Consider the following 24,393-nt stretch of genomic DNA (forward strand, 5'->3'; position numbering starts at 1 on the left):
CTTGGGCATCTGCTGCTGAACCGCTGCCAGATGAGCCTGCTGCTGAGTAAGGGTCTAGAGGATCGTAGCCAGAGCAGGGTCAATGGCAGGAGGGGTAGTAGGGGCAGCACGGGAACTCCCAGCCTCATGATCATGGGAGCGTGGAGGCACAGGAGGCGGAGGCGGAATCCCAAAATCATCATCATCATCACTATCATCATCAGGAATTGTTGTGCCTTGAGTCTCAAACTAATGGAAAGTCGTATCCTCTGCCTGAGTGTCGATCACGGGATCAGGTACCGGCACTGGGTTCTCAGGGGCTGGATGGTAGGAGCCAAAGTGGAGGCGTGAGGCCTCAAGAGTGCCCTGGAACTGCGGTGGCTGGATCAGATGTGCGAAGATGTAGCAGAGGTAATGTGCATATGGCAGCTGTCGCCGGGCACGAAGACCATCCAATACCGTGTCCTCGATCTCACATATAAGGAAGTCAACAACATCAAACTCTGAATGAGAGATCAGGGCACCGAGTAGCCAGAGCTGGATATGAGAGGTAGCCTCTCTATAACCCATCTGGGGCAGAAGCGTCCGTCTCATGAGCTGATATAAGTACTTGGCCGCTGGAGTGAAATCTACCGGTGAGCGTCGCGACCCATCTATGAAAGGCGGTTGGAACAGGGCCGCGACATGAGCTGTAGCTGGAGCAACTCCGTCGTGAGGGTGCCAAGGAGGATCAGAAGTACCATAACACAAGCTATGAAGGCAAGTCGGTGACTCGATAAATCCAAATAGCTGGCGAATCTAGCTAGCGTGAATAGTAACATCCTCTTGCTCAAAGCGGAACCTCATCCACTGGTGGTCGGGGTCGATCCATACTGACGCATAGAACACTCCGACCCACTCCTCAACATATCTGTCGCTGGTAGTCAGAAGAGTAAGAATTCCAAGCAAATATGAGAGATGCACCTCAGAGTCTACACCGGCGGCTAGCAGAAATGCAGGGAGATCCAATAGTCGGTGCGCTTGCAGAGCTATCTAGGCTAACATCTGTGCTCGAAAGAACGACTCCTGTATCCTGGTGCTGAAAAGATCTGCCGCTGCAGGGTCTCTCTGAGCTGGTAGCCATGACTCCATGGGTACGTGTATGAACCGACGTACTCGGGCCGCTGTTGCACGCGAAAGATCAATCAAACGAGGATCGCCAGCCAGTGGTCGTACATCGGTCTCATCTCACTCCCGGAAGCGGGCATGTGGAATGGGTGGAGCGGAAAAGGGAGCGGGAGGAGGAGTAGTGGAAGCAGGAGTGGTGGAGGAGGTAGGTATGGCTGAGGTGGTGGATGGCGCAGGAGTGACTGGAGTGGGCGATGGGAGGTGGAGTGGTAGCCGTGGCGGGAGTGGAGGGTGCGGAGGAGCGAGGCCGAGAGGTGAGTCGACGAACTCTATAAGCAATCTGATCTGATGATATCTGTAGCTAGCCACCTCTCTCCGCCTGCTTAGCTGTTGCTGCTGCTAGAGCTGCTCGGGCTGCTCTATCCAAACGCCGCTTTTTGCGGCCTTCCTGCTACTCCAAGTAGACAGTCTTCCCCTTGACCTGCCTGAAGGGGCGAGGAGGGTCCTCGTCGTCTCCTCCCCCTAGCGCTGACATATTCTTCGTGCACACCATCCTGACCTGAATACTGCATATGAGAGAGAAAAACTAAGCACCAGAAGAGAGCAGAGGAAATGATTATGACTTGAGGTGATAAATACCTAGAAATCTCACGAGAGAGAATCTAGGCAGGACAAGAGACGGGCTCACGAGCAAGCGAGGTCACTGAAATGATAGAAGAACTGAGCATGTATTAGTCACATAGTCATAAGTATATTAAATGTGAATAAATACATACACAGAGTGTTATGACACAAAAATCGAGTGATTTGGTGATAGAGAGGTCAAACGGCGCGAAAACGAAGTTTGAACGAAGAATAGTGCCGTAGGAGGTTTGAAATTGGAATTGAGGCATGAAATGACTTGGAATTGAGCCGATACTTCATGAATAGGTTTATATGGGTAAATATGAGTGAAGTGTGCGCTTGGTTTGATTTTAGGCGAAGAAAATGGAATTTGGGTACTCGGCTCGAAATCGATCGCTAGAAATGGGGATTTGTGGAAATTTGGAGCCTGGGATATCAGATTAGCGTGAAATTTGGCGAATATGTTACTGGAGGTATCATGAAGGTGCCTGAAAAATTTGAGATCGATTGGAGCAATTTTGGCTGGTTTGGGCAATTCACCAAGCACCTGGCGTGTGGAGTTCTAGGGTTAGAGTGAAATGCCTATTTGAGGTGGGGAAACCCTCCCTAAGGGAGCTAGGAACCTATAGGGGTATTCAAGATAGCACTGGGAACACTTCCAAGCATTTGATTCACATAATTTGACAAGAATTTGAATGTGATCAAAAGGTGGAAGGACTGGACAGAGTGATAGAGGGAAAGAGAGGGAAAACAGTGGGGGAGGAGCTCACCGAGAGGGAGGAAAGAGACCACAAGGAGAGCTTGGTCGCCGGAGGATAGCCGCCGGCGAGGGAGATCGTCGAAGAGGGGGTGAGGTCACCGAGAGAGAGGAGAGCCAGAGAGCAGATAGAAAAGAGTGGCCTCTGGCTCGTGGCTCGGGCTGGAGGCCTTTTTTTAAAACGCGTTATGGGCACACCGGACAATCTACAGTGCATGTCCGGTGCACACCGGACAGCGCACAGCAGAAAGGGGATCTGCGCGCGCGGCCGGTGCATCGGACAGTGCACAGTGCAGTGTCCGGTGCACAGTGCAGTGTCCGGTGAGCCCAGACAGAGGGGGTTTTGAAATTTTTCAAATTTTCTATCTAAATTTTAACCAAACCAAATCCCAACTTATAATCACACAAAAGAACACCTGTTGGGACAGGTATTGGCACCCTCATATATTTTCCCATAATTTTCAAAATATTTTGCCATAGGCTAGATCATTTTTAGAGAACATAGCCAAATGGTGAGATTTGCATTTTGGCTTTGCACTAGGGGTTTTCATGAACGATTTGAGTTTTGAACACTCCCCCTAAGTGTAGTGCCTCATGCATATCTCAAGAACCAACAATTGCATAGTAAGTAGGAATTTAAGTACTAAAAGTTTAAAACTAAGACTTGTCAAGTTTGAGCCCGAGTTAAGCTTTTTCACTCGCTTTGTTGGCGGTTATCTTAACTAGGTTAGACAAGCCCTAGATGCAATACAAGAAATTTAAATATGCAATGCAGGCTTGACAACACCATTTTGAGATCTTTAAATAAAATTTCTGAGATCAAGTATGTTTAATTCATTCCTCAACATGCAAAAGTGGGTTTTATCAAGTGGCTTAGTGAAAATATCCGCTGATTGATTTTTTGACCTCACTCCTAAAATAATGTCTCCTTTAGCAACATGATCTCAAAGGAAGTGATGACGGATATCAATGTGCTTAGTGCGAGAGTGTTGTACAGGATTATTAGCAACTTTAACAGCACTCTCATTGTCACACAACAAAGGTACCTTTTCTAGAACTACACCATAGTCTAGAAGAGTTTGTTTCATATATAAAATATGTGTGCAACAAGCACCCGCGGTAATGTATTCCGCTTCAGCGGTTGACAAGGCAACACTATTTTGCTTTTTGGATGTCCATGATACTAGTGATCTCCCAAGCAAATGGCACCCCCCAGAAATACTTTTTCTATCAATTTTGCAACCGGCATAATCCGAATCGGAATAGCCAATTAAGTCAAAAGTATCTCCTTTGGGATACCAAAGGCCAACGCTTAGGGTGTGCTTGAGATACCTAAGAATTCTTTTAACAGCGCAAAGATGAGCTTTCTTAGGATTTGATTGAAATCTAGCACACATACAGACACTAAACATGATATCGGGCCTAGATGCGGTAAGATACAATAAACTACCAATCATAGAACGGTAGAGAGTTTGATCAACCGGGTTACATCCCTCATCTAGGTCGAGATGTCCATTTGTTGGCATAGGTGTCTTGATTGGTTTGCACTTCTCTATGTTGAATCTTTTCAACAAGTCTTTGGTATACTTCTCTTGTGATAGGAAGTTGCCATCTTTCATTTGCTTGACTTGAAAGCCGAGGAAGTACGTCAGCTCACCAATCATAGACATCTCGAACTCCTTAGACATCAACTCACCAAATTCCTTGCAATGATAATCATTTGTCGAGCCAAAGATTATGTCATCAACATATACTTGACAAATGAAAATATCACCGTTATGTTTCTTTGTGAATAAGGTTGTGTCAACGGTCCTGATCTTGAAGCCCTTTTCGATGAGGAAGTCGTGAAGACGCTCATACCAAGCCCTTGGAGCTTGCTTTAACCCATATAGCGCCTTGGACAACCTGTAAGCATGGTTAGGATATCTAGGGTCTTCAAACCCGGGTGGTTGCTCAACATATACAAGTTCATTTATGAAGCGATTAAAGAATGCACTTTTTACATCCATTTGATAAAGCTTTATATCATAGCATGATGCATATGCGAGTAGGATACGGATGGCTTCAAGTCGAGCAACCAGTGCAAAGGTCTCTCCAAAATCTAAGCCTTCAACTTGAGAGAAGCCCTTTGCAACAAGTCTTGCCTTGTTCCTCACAATCACGCCTTGATCATCTTGTTTGTTTCTGAACACCCACTTTGTTCCAATGATCCTTGCATCTTGTGGGGGCTTCTCCAGGGTCCAAACTTGGTTACGGGTGAAGTTGTTTAGTTCTTCATGCATGGCGTTCACCCAGTCCAGATCCTGTAGCGCCTCATCTATACATGTAGGCTCAACACAAGAAACAAAGGAGTGATGTTCAATAAAAGAAGCATGTTTATGTGATCAAGTAATAACCCCTTGTGAAGGACACCCAATGATTTGGTCTTGTGGGTGTGCTTGAAGTAGTGATGAGTTTCTCCTGTCAACCACTTGGGAAGAAGATCCTGTAGCATCAACATCTTCAGCTTGTACCCTTGCTTGTTCATGAGAGACAAATGTATCTTCATTTGCATGCCTCTATCTTTTTCATCATCTTGTGGTACACTTGATGAAGAAGGCATGTCAATGTTTTGCACCTCTTCTTCATCTTCTTTTGGTTTGATAGCTCCAATTGGCATGTTCTTCATGGCTTCCCTAAGTGGCTCATCACCTATATCATCAAGATTTTCAAGTGCTCCTTGGGAGCCATTAGTCTCATCAAACTCCACATCATAGGTTTCTTCGACCACGCCAGTGGCATGATTGAATATTCGATATGCTTTGGACTTTGATGAATAACCCAATAGAAAACCAATATCACAATGTCTTTGAAACTTCCCTAGATGATGGCGTTTCTTGTAAATGTAGCATTTGCATCCAAACAACCGAAAGAAGGGGACGTCTGGCTTTTCCCATTTAGCAGTTCATAGGGAGTCTTCGCAAGTAGCCGGTGAGGAAATAGTCTGTTTGATGCATAGCATGCAGTGTTGACAGCTTTGGCCCAAAACCTCTCCGGTGTGTTATACTCATCAATCATTGTCCTTGCAAGTGTGATCAAGGTCCTGTTCTTCTTTTCAACAACTCCATTTTGTTGAGGTGTATATGTTGCTGAAACTTCATGCTTGATCCCAATCTCATCACTGTATTCATATATGTTGGTATTGTCAAATTCTTTTCCATTATCACTTCTAATCTTCTTGATCTTGCAATCAAATTCATTTTGGGATTTCTTGGCAAACTTCTTGAATATAGATGCAACTTCAGATTTATAATGGAGAAAGAACACCCAAGTGTATCTTTTGAAATCATCAACTATAACTAGACAGTAGAGGTTGTCACCAGCACTTGCATAAGTTGTTGGTCCAAATAGATCCATGTGAAGTAGTTCCAGTGGCCTTGATGTTGACATGAAAGCTTTTGTAGGATGTGTGTTAGCAACGTGCTTTCTAGCTTGACATGCACTACAAGGCTTGTCCTTTTAAAATACAACATCCTTTAGTCCTCTAACCATGTCCTTCTTTAATACTTTCTTGAGTGTGCTCAGTCCAACATGTGCAAGCCTTCTATGCCATAGCCATCCAAGTGATGCTTTGGTAAAGAGGCAAGTTCTTAAGTCTACATCTTCAGAGGTGAAATCCACTAAGTAGAGATTGTTGTATCTAAATCCTTTGAACACCATTGATTCATCATCCATTTTTGATACAATAACCTCTGTTGGAGTGAATAAGCATTGAAGGCCAAGATCACAAAGTTGACCCACTGATAATAAGTTGAAGCTCAAAGGTGAAACCAAGAGAACATTTGAGATTGATAGATCATTTGATATTGCCACCTTGCCAAGTCCTTGAACTTTTCCCTTTGAATTGTCCCCAAATGTGATTTTGTCTTGTCCATCAACATTCTCATCAAGTGAGGTGAACATCCGTGGGTTGCCTGTCATATGATGAGTGCATCCACTGTCAATAACCCAATGGCTCCCACCGGTCTTGTAGTTCACCTACATCCACAGACAAATCAAGCTTGAGTTTTGAGGGCCCTATATTGCATAGGACCAGTGACTTTCTCAATCAAGGACTTTGCAACCTAAATTTGTCTAGGTCTACTCTTTCTTGGTGGACCTAGGAATGTAACTTTGACCTTTCCATTTTCTACTTTTCTTAGAACATAATGAGCATTGAAGGCAAATGGTCTTGAGTGCTTTGGCAAGGGAGTTGGTGGTTAGGCTTTGCAGTTGTGGGCAAAATGACCTTCTTTTCCACACTCAAAGCATTTGATAGGATTATGAGTCTGCTTTGGCTTGTATTGAGTTGTAGCTTTCTTTTGCACAAAAGAATTATATCCAATACCACTCTTGTTGTTTTTCATGGCAGTGTTCATGAGCAATTCATTTTGGAGGTATTGGCCCTTGTTGAACTTTTGCACACTTGTTGCAAGATGTTCATTTTCACTCTTAAGTTTCTTGACCTCATTTTTAAGCCTTTCATTATCCACTGCCAACTCATTGTTGAAGTCATTGTTCTCAATGGCAACCTTTCCTCTAGTAGTCATCAGTCAAGTATCTCTTCAATTTTTGGTTATCTAAAGTCAAGACTTCAACTTTTTCGGTCAGTTCATCATGTAGACTAGTTTGATCACCTTGACTCAAATCATCACATGAGGTTGCTACATCAATCTTAACAACAAGGTTAATAGCCTCATGTGTATTGCAAGATAAAAGTTCATTTTCAACAAGAAGATTATCATGATCAAATTTAATCTTAGTATAGTCTTCCTTAATTTTTACTAGACTATCTTTCAACTCCCTATTAGCTTCATTTAACTTGTCACATTTATCCTTAGCATCTTTTAGGGAGGATGTAAGCTCATTTACAGTGGATGACATAGTTTTGTTTTCTTCTTTCATTTCATCACTAGCTTTCATAACTGAAAGGGAAATAGGCTTACACCTTTTCCTAAATGAATTTTGATGGTTGAATTGCCCAACACAAATCTATTGGACTAACTAGTTTGCTTTAGATTATGAGTACTACAGGTGCCAAAGGTTCACAACAAACCAATAAAAAGACCAAGAAAGGGTTCAAATAAAAGAGCAAAAGTCTACCGAAGTGTGCCCTGGTCTGGCGCACCGGACTGTCCGGTGCACCACCGGACAGTGTCCGGTGCACTAGGGAACCCAACTTCAAACTTGCCACCTTCGGGAATTTTGGGAGCCACTCCACTATAATTCACCGGACTGTCCAGTGTAGCACCGGACTGTCCGGTTTGCCAGCGGAGTAACGGCTATACAGCGCCAACGGTCGTCTGCAACGGTACAGTAAAAGTGAACAGTGCGCGCATGCGCGCGCAGAAGTCAGAGCAGCGCCAGAAGGTGCACCGGACAGTGAATAGTGACTGTCCGGTGCACCACCGAACTGTCCGGTGGCCCAATTGTCAGAAGCTCCAACGGTCGAACCCTAACGGCCTAGTGATGTGGCTGGCGCACCGGACAGTGTCCGGTGGCGCACTGGGCTGTCCGATGCGCCATACGACAGCAGCCTCCACCAACGGTTCTTTTGGTGGTTGGGGATATAAATAGCCCCAACCACCACACTTCAATGCATCCAAGTTTCAGCCATTTGCATTCAATACAAGAGCTCTAGACTTCATTCCAAGATACAAACAAGAGATCAAATCCTCTCCCAAGTCCAAAGTTCATTCCAATCAAATAGTGACTAGAGAGAGAGACATTTGTGTTCCTTTGAGTTCTTGCGCTTGGATTGCTTTTCTTCTTCCTTCTTTCTTGTTTCCAACTCAATTGTAATCAAGGCAAGAGACACCAATTGTGTGGTGGTCCTTGTGGGGACTTAGTGTCCCGATTGATTGAGAAGAGAAGCTCACTCGGTCTAGGTGACCGTTTGAGAGAGGGAAAGGGTTGAAAGAGACCCGGTCTTTGTGACCACCTCAACGGGGAGTAGGTTTACAAGAACCAAACCTCGGTAAAACAAATCACCATGTCATCCGCTCTTATTCGCTTGTGATTTGTTTTCACCCTCTCTTTCGGTCTCGTTTACATTTCTAACGCTAACCCCGGCTTGTAGTGTGTACTTAAGTTTGTAAATTTTAGATTTGCCTATTCACCCCCCCTCTAGGCGACGTTCAATAACTATGTCATATTTGGCATTTAAAAATTCATTTTCATCTTTCAACTTATCACATTTAGCTTTTGACTTCCTAATGATTTGAGTGTATTCCTTAAGCAAGTCAGCTAGTTCATCATAGGAAGGTGAAGCAAATTCATCATCACTATCACTATCACTATCATCAATAATATCATTATCATTTTGTACCTTCCGTTCACCTCTAGCCATGAGGCATAGGTGAGAAGCCGATGATGGTGATGGTGGTGGTGAAGAGAAGTCCCCAGCGATGGCGGCAGCTTTTTCATCATTTTCTTCTTCACTTGAAGAAGATCCACATGATGACTCAATGTCAGTGAGCCAGTCACCAACAATGTATGCCTTTCCATTTTTCTTTTTGTGGAACCTCTTGTGCTTCTCATCCTTCCTCTTGAAGAATCTCTTTTCCTTTTTGTCATCATCATTGTCATCTTCTTTCTTGCCCTTGAACTTGTTCTTCTTGGGCTTGTTACATTTATGAGCAAGATGACCAAGCTCTCCACAGTTGTAGCAATCCATTTAAGAAATGGGCTTTCTTTTACTGGAAAAGAATTTCTTCTTTCTTGAGTCAAACTTGATGCCTTCTCTGTTGAGCTTCTTTAACATCTTGGTGGTCTTCCTCACCATCAAGGTAATGTTAGCATCAAGATCATCATCACTTGAGGATTCCTCCTCAATTTGCACTTTAGATTTTCCTTTTCTTTCTTGATTTGCTTTGAGAGCCAAATCCTTTCTCTTGGAAGATGACTCATCCTCGTCATTGATGTGCATGTACATCTCATGAGCATTGATCTTTCCCAAAATCTGTGTAGGAGTGGCAATTGAAAGATCCATCTGTTGCAGCACAGTGACAATGTGTCCATATTTGTCAATTGGGAGGACACTGAGAATCTTCCTCACAACATCCAGTAGTGAAATTTGTGTAAGCCCCAAGCCATTTACTTCCTCTACAAGAATATTGAGACGTGAGTACATAGCATTGGCATTTTCATTAGCAAGCATCTCAAAAGAATTTAATTTTCTCATAGCAATGTGATATCTCTTCTCATGCTCACTTCTAGTTCCTTCATGTAGAGCACATATGTCCATCCACAAATCATGAGCATTTTTATGGTTTCTAACTCTATTAAACACATCTTTGCAAAGGCCTCTAAAAAGAGTGTTTTGGCCTTGGCATTCCATTTCTCATAGTTAAACTCTTCTCCTACAAGATTAGTGGGATCTCTAGGTTCGAGGAAACCTTGTGTGGCGGCTTTGTAGACACCAATGTCTATAGCCTCTAAATAAGCTTCCATACGAATTTTCCAATATGGAAAATCGTCACCATCAAAAACGGGAGGAGGTCCAACCGCACCGGACATCGTTACTCTAGCGGTTAAGCTAATCTAAGAGCAACAAGGCTTTGATACCAATTGAAAGGATCATGATGCCCAAGAGGGGGTGAATTGGGCTTTTCTAAAAATCAACACTAATTAAAACCTAAGCAAGAGCCCAACTTCACCCCAACAACTAGCAATAAGAGAATAATACTAGAAATACAACAATGCTAAGACAATACTTCAAATACTTGCTAAACAAATACACAATGTAAAATGCTTGAATTAAGTGCGAAATGTAAAGCAAGGTTTAGAAGACTCCTCCAATTTTTCCCGAGGTATCGAAGAGTCGGTACTCTCCCCTAGTCCTCGTTGGAGCACTCGCGCAAGGGTATCGCTCCCCCTTGGTCCTCGCAAGAACCAAGTGCTCACTATGAGATGATCCTTTGCCACTCCGGTGCGGTGGATCCCTCACGACCGCTTACAAACTTGAGTCGGGTCACCAACAAGATCGCCACGGTGATCACCGAGCTCCCAACGCCACCAAGTCGTCTAGGTGATGCCGATCACCAAGAGTAACAAGTCGTAGACTTTCACTTGACCAAGAGAAGCCTAATGCATGCGGTGTGTGCTCTAGGTGGCTCTCGCTAGCGCTAATGAGGTCCAAATGCGGGATTAAGATTCTCTAATCACCTCACTAGGCTTTGTGGTGCTTCCACTGCTCTACCAATGTGTAGGAGTAAATGTGGGCAGCAAGACAATCAATATGGTGGGTGGAGGGGGTATAAATAGCCCTCACCCACCAACTAGTTGTTACACAAATTCTGCTGCGCATGGGCGCACCGGATAGTCCGGTGCACCAACGGTCGACTCCAACGACTAGTTCTGACAGCTAGCCGTTGGGCAGACGGCACACCAGACAGTGAACAGTCATAGTCCGGTGCGCACCGGACAATCCGGTGCGCTGTCCGGTGTGCCACTAAAATTCATTTTCCGAACTGCATGCTCTCGGGTTTCTGCGCAGGGAACCACTCTTCCCTGGGCCAGGTTTGTCTCACTGGCGGAGAGTGCACCGGACAGTCCGGTGCCCCAAAGCCAGAAACCCTAGTTTCTGTTTTCTTCTGTTTTTCAAATCATTTTTCATTCTAACTTGTGAGTATGTTATAGAGTGACACCTAGCACTATATGTGAGTGTGAATATGCACCAACACTACACTAGAACTCTCTTGGTCAAACTACTCATCGACAACCCCTCTTTATAGTACGGCTAAAACAAAATAAAAGACCTAACTATATAATGAGTGTCTGCAACTCCTTGACACTCGGAATATGAATATCTTCACTTTTTGTTTCGTCGCTTTAGTCGTTGCTTCAAGTTCTTATCTTCGGGATTGTTTTCACTGTTATAGTACATCTACCTATAATGCGACCTAACTTACGATTTGTCTCTGTAAAACACACGTTAATCACATATAATATTATGTTGTCATCTCTACTACACCTTAAGTTCACAGTGAGGGCGTCCACACCCAGGCATCACCGTGCCCCCGCCTATCTCCCCACGCGCGGCTTCCTCCCCCCACACGCTGCTTTCAACACTGACAGCCGCACCCCAAATTCCTCCCCACGCGCTCCTTTCTCCCCACCAATGGCGCCCTTCCCCAACGGCTGCCGAGATGCACACGCTGAGGCTGCCGCCCTCGCCCCACATCCTCGCCCGCCTTCAACGTCGGCAGCCGCACCACAAATTCATCCACACACGCTGCTTTCTCCCGACCAACGGCGCCCTTCCCCAACGGCTGCGAACGCCAACGCGCTTCCCCAATCGCTGCGCCTTCGACTAGGTGCTTCGGTAGAAGGTACGAGCCCACCATCTTTTCGACCTATCTGATGAGGACATCACTTCTATACATACAATGAATGGACCGATAACACGATCTCGTGCACGACAGCTAAATCTCCAGGTACGTTCTACCCTAGTCAATTGTGTTTCAGAGCTTACGCTTGGGGCCATGGATGTTTTGATGATTAGGTACCTTGGAGAGGACCAGCAAGGACTTGAGAAAGGCCAAGGGGTTGAGGAGGAGGAGCAAGGGCGGCCACAACAGGAAGGAGATCAAGTCCGACTCGGCTGCGACTCCATCTCGGGTTCCAGGACCAGTCTGCACTAAAATGAACGCCCAGGATGCATCCAGACTCCGATTGCGACGGACTTGATATGGTAGGAAAGATAAGGAGATTATCTAACCAACCCAACTAGTTCCACCTTAAAATTCATCTGGAGTCAACAGGAATCGTCAAAATAATTCAGCATTCAGATTCTGTTTTGGTGTTGCGACACCATGTGTTGGGCCGTTGGGCCGTGTATCGCGTCGAAGCCCATTAGGGGCGAGTCCAGGGGTCATGCACGCCCTAATACTCTATTTGTTCAGCAGCAGCCGCCACATTAGGTTTTGGGTTTTTCTTAGATCAATTCTGTCATCGAATAGTGTCGTCGTCATCGGTTTGTGAGACCCCATTCCGTAATCAATACAATTTTGGTTGTGTTTCTTTTCTGTTCTTGCTTGTGTTCTTGATTGCGCTTGCAGTGATAAGCCTTCATGGAGAGGTCATTCGTGTGTCACGGGTGATAACCAACGGAGCCGTGGTGTAGTGATTGCGAGGAACCGTTCGCTTGGAGCCTTGGATCATCAACGTCGAGATCTCTACTCAATCAAGTTATCGTATCTCACGGAAGATCAGGCCGTGTCTACTATCAATTGGTATCAGATTTTCAGGTTGTCTGTGAGGTATAATCCTACCTTTAAATTAGTTTTGTTTCGTTCCATAGTCCACAAAAAGCTAAAAAATATATAATTACGATCAGTTTATTCCGACCTAAAACCATCGCCTTAGCCTTTGCACAATTCAGTTTTAGAGTCCGCCGTTCTGAGTTCGTGTTCTAGGTTGAGTTTGGTTGCTGGTTTAGATTTGTTTTGGTTCAGTTTGATTCTGTCCATCCGCTTCCATCCTACAAAACTGACCCTATCTACAAAACATATCCTATCTCTAAAACCAACCCTATCCACAAAACAGATCCTATCCCTAAAATCGACCCTGTCCACAAAACAGATTCTATCTCTAAAACCGACCATATCCACAAAACAAATCCTATCTCTAAAACCGACCCTATCCACAAAATAGATCATATCTCTACAACTGACCCTATCCACAAAATAGATCATATCTCTAAAACCGACCCTATCCACAAAACCGAACTCCCACCCTTCCAACACCTCGCCAGAAACCCTGATTCGGAGTCCAAACTTAAAATAGCCGTAACTTTCGCCTCGGAACTCGAATCGGGCCCATTTTTTCAAATCGCACAGAATTAAATTTTGCATCTGATTATTTCCGGCTTTGCCGGACTCTCTGTTTTTAAAATTCTCAAATTCGGCTTGGAAATAGGACTTCTCATTTTCCAAACATTTATTCCGATTTTAGGGCAAACTTGTAGAAATTCCAGAGGACGCGTCATTGCACAAAAAATCTGAAACTTGGTGTGTTTTCTTCTTATGTGCTGCTGCAGAAGAGAAAAATATAAAAAAATATTTGAAAAAAATCGCAAAAAAGAGAAAAAAAAGAAAAGAGTAGCACATGAACAGAAACGCCAGCGTTCTGTGCACCTCTGTGATTATTTTGCCCCAAGCCTGTTTTCTTGCTGCACCTAGATACTTGTACCTCCTTTCTTATGCCTTGGTCCAACTGTTCTATTACATTTTCTAGGCCAGCAACTAGGACGAGTACTTGGAACACTTATTCAGCATTGCTATCTGTTATTGACTTGTGTGCCACATATATATATTTAGTCAGCCTTCCCAGAGCCCCAGCTTTCTCTCGAGCAGAATAGGTACTCCTTTGCAATCACACCCACGCTCGTTGGACAGTCACACCGGTCATCATTTGCCACCTGCAGTGCTGGTAAGAACCTTGTAAGAGCGGGGTAAGACGCTTCATAATTTGTATTCCACCATCCTAAGAGATAGTTGTAGGGTTCACATTGTTTGTTGCCTTTTTGTCTCTGTTTTGTGCTAACCATGCATGACCAAAGAATCAAATGGACAAGGACAAGGGGCCTAAGCTTAACGACGATGAGTGTGTCTCTCAGATGGAATTGAAGGAGATGATGCGCGCGATGACTGAAGCTTTTAAAAAATACCATGACTCTGCGGCGACATCGTATGAGCAGCTTGATCGACGAGTTGCTAAACTTGTTACACGCATGGACGTACTGGAGGCTTGTCCCCCACCACCAACTCCAGCCCCAGCTCACTCTCCTGTGGACGACGACGATGACGACGATGTTTATGCACCGCTGGGACAACGCCTCGCACGTAATCGAAAAGGTATGGGAGGTAATGGTAGACGTCGTCATCATAATCCTGAACCAGACCATGATCCATTTGCTAAGATTAAGTTCTCTATTCCACCGTTCATGAGTTCTTATGATGCTGAAGCTTACTTAGACTGGGAGATGACGGTAGAACAAAATTTTAATTCCCATCTTGTTCCTGAGCAGCATAGGGTTAGACAAGCCACTAGTGAATTTAGAGATTTTGCTATCATTTGGTGGAATGAACTTGTTAACACACGTGCTGCACCACAAACATGGAATGCGTTAAAAGAGGAGATGCGAGCTCGCTTTATTCCCCCTTCTTATAGACGTGATCTTCGAAAAAAATTGCAACGCTTAGATCAGGGAGACATGTCGGTACAAGAATACTACCAAGAGCTTCAGAAAGGTATGCTACAATGTGGGGTAGTTGAGGATCAGGAGGATCAAATGGTTAGGTTTTATGGGGGATCGAGGCGGGAGATTAAGGATATTGTTGATTATAAAGAATATCATTCTATACAACGCTTGTTCCATATTTCTATGTTGGCAGAAAAAGAATTGCAGGGTCGTCAACAGCAGAGGAGCAGCACTTTCTCGCCACACCAGCCACCGACGCCAGCCAAGGCGTCATCCACTTCGGGCGTACGGACGTCCACATCTTCCTCCACCAGCGGCACACGCAGCACCGCACCTTTGGCATCACAGGGACACGACAACAGCAAGTTCTTGGTGCCTTCGGGTGTTGCAGCAAAACCTGCTACGACCACCTCTTCTACAGGCTGCTCCTCCGACATCAAGTGCCACCGCTGCCTGGGACTTGGCCATATTCAGCAAGATTGCCCCAGCAAACAGGCATACATTGCTACTGGTGATGGTGGGTATGTTAGTGCTTCTGATGTGGAAGATGAAGATACTGTTGGAGCTAACATTGCAGAGACTTATGATGGTGATGAAGAGGTTCTTGGTACAACAGCGACCGAGACCTATAAGGCCTTGGTTGTGCAACGAGCTTTGAGTGTCATGGCTAGTGACGACGACAACAGACAGCGCCACAACCTCTTCAACATGCTCCTCATCGTCAAGGACTGCCGTGTACATACCATCATTGACGGTGGTAGCTGCAACAACTTGGTGAACATTGAGGTGGTCAAGAAGCTTGGCTTGACCACACGAGAGCATCCCCACCCTTATCACATTCAATGGTTTAACAACAGCGGTAAGTTCAAGGTAACAAAAACAGCAAGGGTGCATTTTTCTATTGGCTCTTACCATGACTTTGCTGATTTCGATGTGGTGACTATGGATGCTTGCTCTCTTTTACTGGGACGTCCTTGGGAGTTTGATACTGATGCTATTCACCATGGTAGATCTAATAAATATACTTTCATGCATAAGGGAAAGAAAATTGTGTTGCTTCCTATGAATCCCACTGAAATTGTCCACCTTGAACATGAGAAAAAGACTAATGCTAAGCAAAAAGGTGTTTTGAAGTCTGAAAATCAGCAACCTATTAAGTTAAAAACTCCTACTTTGCTAGCCACTAAATCTGATCTTGATGAGTTACATGCCTCTGTTGGACTTTGCTATGCCTTAGTGTGCAAAAATGCTTTCTATTCCATTGATTATACGTCTATTGCTTTGCCACCGGCTATTGCTAACCTTTTGCAAGAGTATATGGATGTGTTTCCCTCTGAGATACCCCCTGGATTACCACCTGAGTTGCCTCCAGATTTTCGGGTTAGTTCCACGTTTAACATTTCAGATTTGAAGCCATATATGGGTGACGAAGATGAGATCGAGTCGAGGACGACTCCAATTCAAGAGGAGGATGATGAGGACATCACTTCTATACATACAATGAATGGACCGATAACACGATCTCGTACACGACAGCTAAATCTCCAGGTACGTTCTACCCTAGTCAATTGTGTTTCAGAGCTTACGCTTGAGGACATGGATGTTTTGATGATTAGGTACCTTGGAGAGGACCAGCAAGGACTTGGGAAAGGCCAAGGTGTTGAGGAGGAGCAGCAAGGGCGGCCACAACAGGAAGGAGATCAAGTCCGACTCGGTTGCGACTTCATCTCGGGTTCTAGGACCAGTCCGCACTAAAATGGATGCCCAGGATGCATCCGGACTCCGATTGCGACGGACTTGATATGGTTGGAATGATAAGGAGGTTATCTAACCAACCCAACTGGTTCCACCTTAAAATTCATCTGGAGTCAACGGGAATCGTCGAAATAATTCAGCGTTCAGATTCTGTATTGGTGCTGCGACACTGTCTGTTGGGCCGTTGGGCCGTGTATCGCGTCGAAGCCCATTAGGGGCGAGTCCAGGGGTCACGCATGCCCTAATACTCTATTTATTCAGCAGCCGCCGCCACATTAGGTTTTGGGTTTTGCTTAGATCAATTCTGTCATCGAACAGTGTCACTGTCATCGGTTTGTGAGACCCCATCCCGTAATCAATACAATTTTGGTTGCGTTTATTTCATGTTCTTGCTTGTGTTCTTGATTGCACTTGCAGGGATAAGCCTTCGTAGCGAGGTCATTCGTGTGTCATGGGTGATAACCAATGGAGCCGTGGTGTAGTGATTGCGAGGAACCGTTCGCTCAGAGCCTTTGATCATCAACATCGAGATCTCCACTCAATCAAGTTATCGTATCTCACGGAAGATCGGGCCACGTCTTCTATCACTATATCCCCACCAATGGCGCCCGTCCCCAACGGTTGCCGAGATGCACACGTTGCGGCTGCCGCTCTCGCCCCAAATCCTCGTCCACCTTCAACGCCGGCAGTCGCACCACAAATTCCTCCCCACGCGCTGCCTTCTCCCCATCAATGGCGCCCTTCCCCAATGGCTGCGGACGCCAATGCGCTTCCCCAATCGCTGCTCCTTTGACCAGGTGCTTCGGTAGAAGGTACGAGCCCACCATCTTTTCGACCTATCCGTGCGAGATGTCCGTGCTTGAGGTAGCTCTATGTCGAGGGAAAGCGACTGCTCCTCTCCCAGCCTAACCTCCTCTGAATTCACGTCCCCACCTTCTCTTATTTATCTGATTATCTGTCTACCTAGATTGATGTCGTTTGATTCCTTCTCCTTTTGTCTGGGACGTCACCTAGAGCCATTCCATCTCTCAGCACCGTGGTCTCCCCGATGTGGATGGAGGAAGGTAATTTGTTTTGTTTTCTTCGTTAAGAATTGCTAGACTCTAGCCTCCAGCCTCTAGGAAAATCTAAAAACGATGTATTTAATTCTGCATTTTTGTTTGCTTTGCTAAACTCTGTACCTCTACGAGATTTTCCATGGTAGGATAGCTTGTGAGAGATACTCGATGAGCTGACCTTAGATCGTAATTTAAGTGCAAAATATGTTTTCATATTTGTACTGCTTACTAAGTACTAACAGCTAAAAATGGAAAAAAGTGGAAGGTCTCTAGGAAGTTCAAAAATACTGGTACATGTGTCACCATGTACAACCAATCTAGGGCTAATTATGTATATCATTTAGAAGGAAATGTACATAGCTGAATGAGTTCCAAAATACCGCTCATAGTTTGGCATAAATTATAGGCATCCATATGTTCTAACATTTGAGTCACTGTTAACTTGAGTGTTAGCTTGACTAATGCAGTACTGATTTATCAGATATAAAGGACATATGACAAAATAAAGAAAGAGGCACTGATATTCAATATGTGTGAATTGTCACATATATTATGTATCTTAGTATGGAAAATATATTTTTCACTGCATTCTACATTCAAGCCAGTTCATGTCAATGTTCAAATAATTTTCAACTCATAATTAAAAGATACAGATTAAAGGTGAGGTGACTTGATATCAATTTTATATAAAGAACTCCAAGTATCCAGATCTAGGATGACAAAAACTCAGGTTCAAGTGTTATGTTGTGAGCTTCATTGTAGTAATAATGACTGTTTCAGAATATAGGTTGCCCAATATCTACAAAACTGAACACGCCCTATCATCTGCACCTGCAAGCAGCCTAGCAGCAGTCCTCACCCATCAGTAATTCATCATGCATCTAGAAGACTACGTGTGTCTACGTCTGCTACTGTTGCCGAGGTGTCTACTCTCTTGGGATCAGGGGGAAATGATTGAAAGAATGGAAGCATCTATGAACTGTCAATGTCCTCAGAAGAATGGATAACTCATGTGTTTAAGTGTGGACCTCGTCCTTTTCAGTAATGAATGGTTGCTTTGCTCTTTCATCATTTACCCTATGGCAGTAAACAATCAAAACATGGGTTCATTGTGGTGTTTATTATTTCTTAGTATCCATTGTCCCACCATTCAATTTGCACTTTTTTCTATTATAAGAGCCATTATGGTTTATGCTTGATCCATTGAATTTTTGCACTGCCTGCTTTATTTGCATTCTCCACAAATATTATTAGCCTACGACATATGTGAATCACTACACGACGGTTCACTTACAGCGACCTACGGTTGGTTGTTAAAACGACCTTCAGCGACCTACGGTTGATCGCTAAAAACTTTTAGCGACCCATAAGGATGGTTGTTGTAAGTGCTGTCGCTAAAGGCTTTAGCGACCGACATCTTTTTAGTGACCGACCGTCTGTTGCTAATATTGTACATTTAGCGACCAACCGTGGGGTGCTGTACTATAGATTTAGCAACCAACCGTAAGTCTTCATACTATACATTTAGCAACCAACAGAAAGTCGCCCTTTTTACAGTTGTTATTAATAATAATATACATTTAATTAAGCACCACAAATCACAGATTTTTATACACAAATCATAAATATATATACGTAGTTAATCAGTATACCACAGTCATAGATCCATCACATAAACACAAAAGCACCACAATTATATATTCACAAAAGCATCACAATTATAATATCATTCACAACTAGATCATTTACAGATAGTTAGCTAGATCATTCACAAAAGCTCCAGAGATGATCAGTCACAAAAGCACCACAACGACATCACTCTAGCTTGAAGCAGTTCAAAAGCCCACAACTACATCACTAATGTTTCATATCACTCCAGCTATTGTTCAAAAGTCCACAACTACATAGTTAACATATAAGCATTCCAGAAATTCAGTTACGGGATCCTTGTAGCTATGGTGCTCCTGTTGAATGACCTTAATCAACTCTTTAAGCATATTCCTTCTCCTTTTGTTGACAACAACTGCAGTAGCTAGATACCTAATAAGATGGTGTGCATTTGTCTGTATAGCATTCAAGTACCTGCAAGGGAAACAAGTGAATGTAAATTTACTAGTATATTCTGAGCATACATAATCTTAAAGACAAAAAATAGTAGCGACTCAAACTGGATTACACAGTTGCAAAAGAACGAGTGTGGATCAAGCTCAAATTTCTCCAAAAAAAAGAATTATGTGAAACCTACTAGTGGAAAACAGTGTAGTTCTAAACATGCATGTATATCACCTGATACATTTATTTAAGAGTAAAAAACTAAGAACTTTGTCAATAAAAAATGCAGTGTTCACTAATTATGAATCAAAATATCTATGTGCATCTAAATAGAAATGTGGAGATGTCGAAGAATGTTTTAATATTTCAATAACTGTTGATAATAAAATGCCGCTCCCAAAACTACTATTGCTAGAATGGTACAAATTGTAATTTCATGTCAGCAAATGACAAATATTGAGATTGTAACAGACGAACCTATCCTGGAAGAACAGATCAATGATCCCATTTCTACCATTTTCATGGTTAAAGAAGATGAACAGAGCCCAATGCATCAGCCATATCCTGTTCTAGAGCTGATTCAGAGGTGATGAGAAGTTCTGCCCAAAGATCAGGAAGGAACATGGTTGGTGATATAGTGTACACAAAGAACAAAGAACACAGAACAAAACATTGAAGTTAGAACCTTTGAATCAATTATTTCCTTCAAGCGGTTGAGTTCCTCCAAAGCTACGTCCTAGTTCTGCATTAGGATTTCTGCTGCCAGCTTTCCCCAGAGGGCACTCACATTTTAAGCTTGACCAAAGATGTCAGCATAATGAGCTGAACCTTGACCTAAAGGCTAAAGCCTTAGAAACTTCACATAATCCAGGATCTCATCTAGCATAGCTACCCTTTTTGTCTGCGTAGTTTAAAAATAAAACAATATTAGGAGTTTCTTTGTGTCATATTTTAAGCTTCCATGATGAATAACACGATGGCAAATACCTCAAAGTCCAGAGAAACAATGGAGAAGACTATGTAATCTCCAAGTACTCGAGCTGGAGGAATTTGCCTAACATCATTGGTGTATTGGTAATATGAAAACAGAGATGCCCAAAGGTTAGTCATGTGCAAAAATATAATGTCAAAACAGATATACATATTAGAGGATGTTGAGTCAAGTGTTACATCACAAAACCTAATGCCAAATGACACATACCTAGACTTTCATGGTTTTTAGTGGATACGCTAAAGTACATCGGTCACTAGTCACTAAAGCCAAAGATATTTGAAGTTAAATATTTTTCTGGATGTCCATATCAAAGCAATAATACCAAGTAATCATATGGTTTGCACAAGTTGCACAATTTGACAAAGAATCAATTAAAGCATGGCTAGAAACATATGGGAAAAAATCAGTACACATCGACAAGTTCATCAGCTCCACACACACGTGGGATGAACAGTGGTTGAGGTCACTTGGATGCTAGGCCGGACATTTGCATTCGAGCGACCTACATGTGTAATGAAGCATGGGCACAAAAGAAGTTCAAGAATAATGAAATTAGACCAGATGTTAGTGCAAATAACAGTCATAAATCCAATCATTATTATACAGAAGTCGTTAAGAATTTTACTTAGAAATGAAAAAGGGATAATAATGCACACTATAAGAAATTTATTTCACCTTTTAGTGACATCACAACTAAATGTTTTTCAATCAATGAGTTTAAATTATAAACTCTAACAGAGGTCATTGGTTATAACCTAAACACTATAAAAGACAGTAGTGAAATAGCTAGTTAAAATAGAGACAAAGGCACCAATAATTTTTTTTCTTGTAACATCAGTGTAGCAATGCATCAGTATTAAGGCTGCAGATCAGGTGCAAACTGCACGTCTCGTGCAAACCTGTGCAAACCACGACGCCGACCACTGGATCTATATCTAACGTGTATAACCATCCTTGCTGCATTTTTACAAATGAGTCCCCCCACCTATTATCCAAACTGCAATCCAACCCTTGATTGGCAGCACTATACCTAGCAACCAATTGTCATGCAATAAATCTTGGCGCCGCCAGACAGAATTGTGCCCAGCCTGACGGACATAATCATGGCCACGCCGCCGAACGTCGCCATGGTTGTGCTGCCCTCCCTCGTCGAGCATATGCCAGGCTCCCTGATCGCAAACATCCCGGACTACATGATCGTGAAGCCCCCGTTTTCTTTGATCTCGAGTGCACCTTCCTCGTCGAGCATGAGTGTGACGCCCTCCATCGTCGAGCAGACGTCGGGCTCCTTGCCCGCAACGACGCCAGCCTCCCTGAGCACGACGACGCCGACTTCCATAGCACCTGATGCTTCGACTTGCCTGATTGCGACCACGCCAGCCTCCGTTGTCATGCACGCGTCGGGCAGTTTGGAGTGCTCAGACCCAACAACCGGTCCAAATTATGGCGTATCCACACCAACAAAATCATCTTCCAACATTATTGTGAGTATGTAACATTGATTACTTTTTGTCATTGCTCCTGAACTCATGTGTTGATTAGTCTTAAGATTGAATTTTAACCTTACAGTGTTCCTCATTTATTCCTGATGTTGATCCAAGTTTGAAGCCCATGGTAGAGATGGCATTTGACAGCATCGCAGATGTAGAAAAATTTTACAAAGGTTATGCACATGATGGTGGGTTCTCAGTTCGTATTGGACAACATAAGAAGGTTAATGATGAAATTAAAGGCAAATATTTTTATTGTGCAAGAGAAGGGTATAGAGTACATAAGGACAAAAAAGATATTGATCAGTCTGGAAAAAAGAGAAAGAAGAGACATAACGTGATGGAAACAAGGTGTGGGTGTGCGGCAAACATCTATGTGAACCTTGGTACCAACAAGAAGTACACGATTTCTTCAATGGTTGAGCAGCATAATCATGGTCTTGTATCGCCGCTCCACCGACATTTTCTTCGATCCAACCGTCATGTTACAGAGAGGGCGAAGAGTACTTTGTACAATTGCCATAAAGCTAGTATTGGCACATCCTTTGCATTCAGATTGATGCATGTTAGTGATGGGGGATTTCAAAATGTTGGGTGTACACTGAGTGATCTCAAAAACTATTACCGTGACCTAAGGACAAAAATCAAGGATGCAGATGCCCAGATATTTGTGTCTCAGCTCGAGAGGAAGAAGGAAGTCAATTCTGCATTTTTTTATGACTTTGAAGTGGATGATCATGGAAGACTAATGCGAGTGTTTTGGGTTGATGCCATAAGTAGGAAAAATTATAGTATTTTTGGTGATGTGGTTTCTCTTGATGCAACATATTCTACTAACCAATATAACATGAAGTTTGTGCCGTTCACTGGAGTGAACCACCACTTGCAAAGTATTTTCCTTGGAGCGGCATTCATGGCTGATGAAAAGATCGAGTCATATGTATGGTTGTTCAAGATCTTTCTTAAAGCCATGGGTGGAGCAGCACCTCATTTAATCGTAACTGATGAATGCGCAAGCATGAAGGCTGCTATCAATATGATTTTGCCAAACACCACCCATAGGCTATGTATGTGGCATATCATGGAGAAGGTACCTGAGAGGGTCAGTCCATCTCTAAGGGAGGATCAAGAGTTTTGGGACGCACTAAAATCATGTGTATGGGGCTCTGAAACTATAGAGGAATTTGAGACACAATGGCATTTTTTGTCACTAAATTTCAGCTCATGGGTAATGAATGGTTCTCCACTAGGTTTCTCATTCGTGAATTGTGGATCCCAGCATACTTGATGGACATACCTCTCTCAGGCATCCTTAGGACTACATCACGCTCAGAGAGTGCAAATTCCTTTTTCAATCGTTTCATTCATCGAAAATTATCGTTCGTTGAGTTCTGGCTAAGGTTTGACACAGCTTTGGAGTGCCAACGTGAAGAGGAGTTGAAACAGGACCACAAAAGCTTACATAGTATTTCTAAATTGATGACACCATGGCCCATGGAGAAGCAGTGTAGTATGACATATACACATGAAATTTTTACTAAAGTTCAGGAACAAATAATAGCCTCCAGAGATCATTGTTTTATTCAAGGTATAACAGATGGTGAGGAGTACAAAGTTTTTACCATTAGTAGCCTATCTGGAAAGGAACGGTTGGTTCATTTCAACAAGTTAAGTTTGATTGGTAGGTGCTCATGTAAATTATTTGAGTCTCACGGCATCCTGTGCTGTCACATCATACAAGTTCTTAGAGCAGAGAGACAAATTGAAATACCAGACTATTATATTATGACAAGATGGCAGAAACGGTGTAAAAGGTTTGTCTTCTATATTCCACTATGCAATTGGGACACGTAAGTTTCAAGTGATGTTTAAATCTTTTCTTCATGTAGGGCTATTTTCTTTGATGATGAAGGTAACATACTAGAAGACGTACCTTCAAATCCCAATGAAGTGGCAACACGAAAAAAATTTTCAGAAGCGCGCAACATATTTGAAGATCTTATCCAAATGGCAAAGCAATCCAATGAAGGAATGGACATTTTAACTTCCAGTTTGTTAAATCTGCAAGCAGCTATCAGAGTCATGGTTCCTTCTGTTATCAGTACCAAACATGATGAAATTGAGTCTTTCATTGGTACAAAGATTCCAAATGAAGTAGTCATACACCCACCTAATGATGTGAAGTCAAAGGGGAGATGCAAAAGAATTAAAAAAAGCAAGGAGACAAAGTCTGCAGGCAAGGGAAAAGCCACTCGTACATGTAGCAGTTGTAAGCAAATAGGGCACCATGATGCACGCACGTGCCCTAATAAATCAGTCCATTAATATTGCTTTGTGTCGTACTGTCTTGTTTG

The 24,393-nt window shown here is 43.3% G+C and overlaps 1 pseudogene; it reads right to left on the bottom strand.

Annotated features, from left to right (window-relative positions):
- Positions 1-19,340: 19,340 nt before the first annotated feature.
- Positions 19,341-21,057, bottom strand: LOC103626700 (uncharacterized; annotated as a pseudogene).
- Positions 21,058-24,393: the final 3,336 nt, after the last annotated feature.

The sequence above is a fragment of the Zea mays genome, chromosome 5 (genome assembly GCF_902167145.1).
Source record: "Zea mays cultivar B73 chromosome 5, Zm-B73-REFERENCE-NAM-5.0, whole genome shotgun sequence".
In the NCBI taxonomy this organism is placed as follows: Eukaryota; Viridiplantae; Streptophyta; class Magnoliopsida; order Poales; family Poaceae; genus Zea; species Zea mays.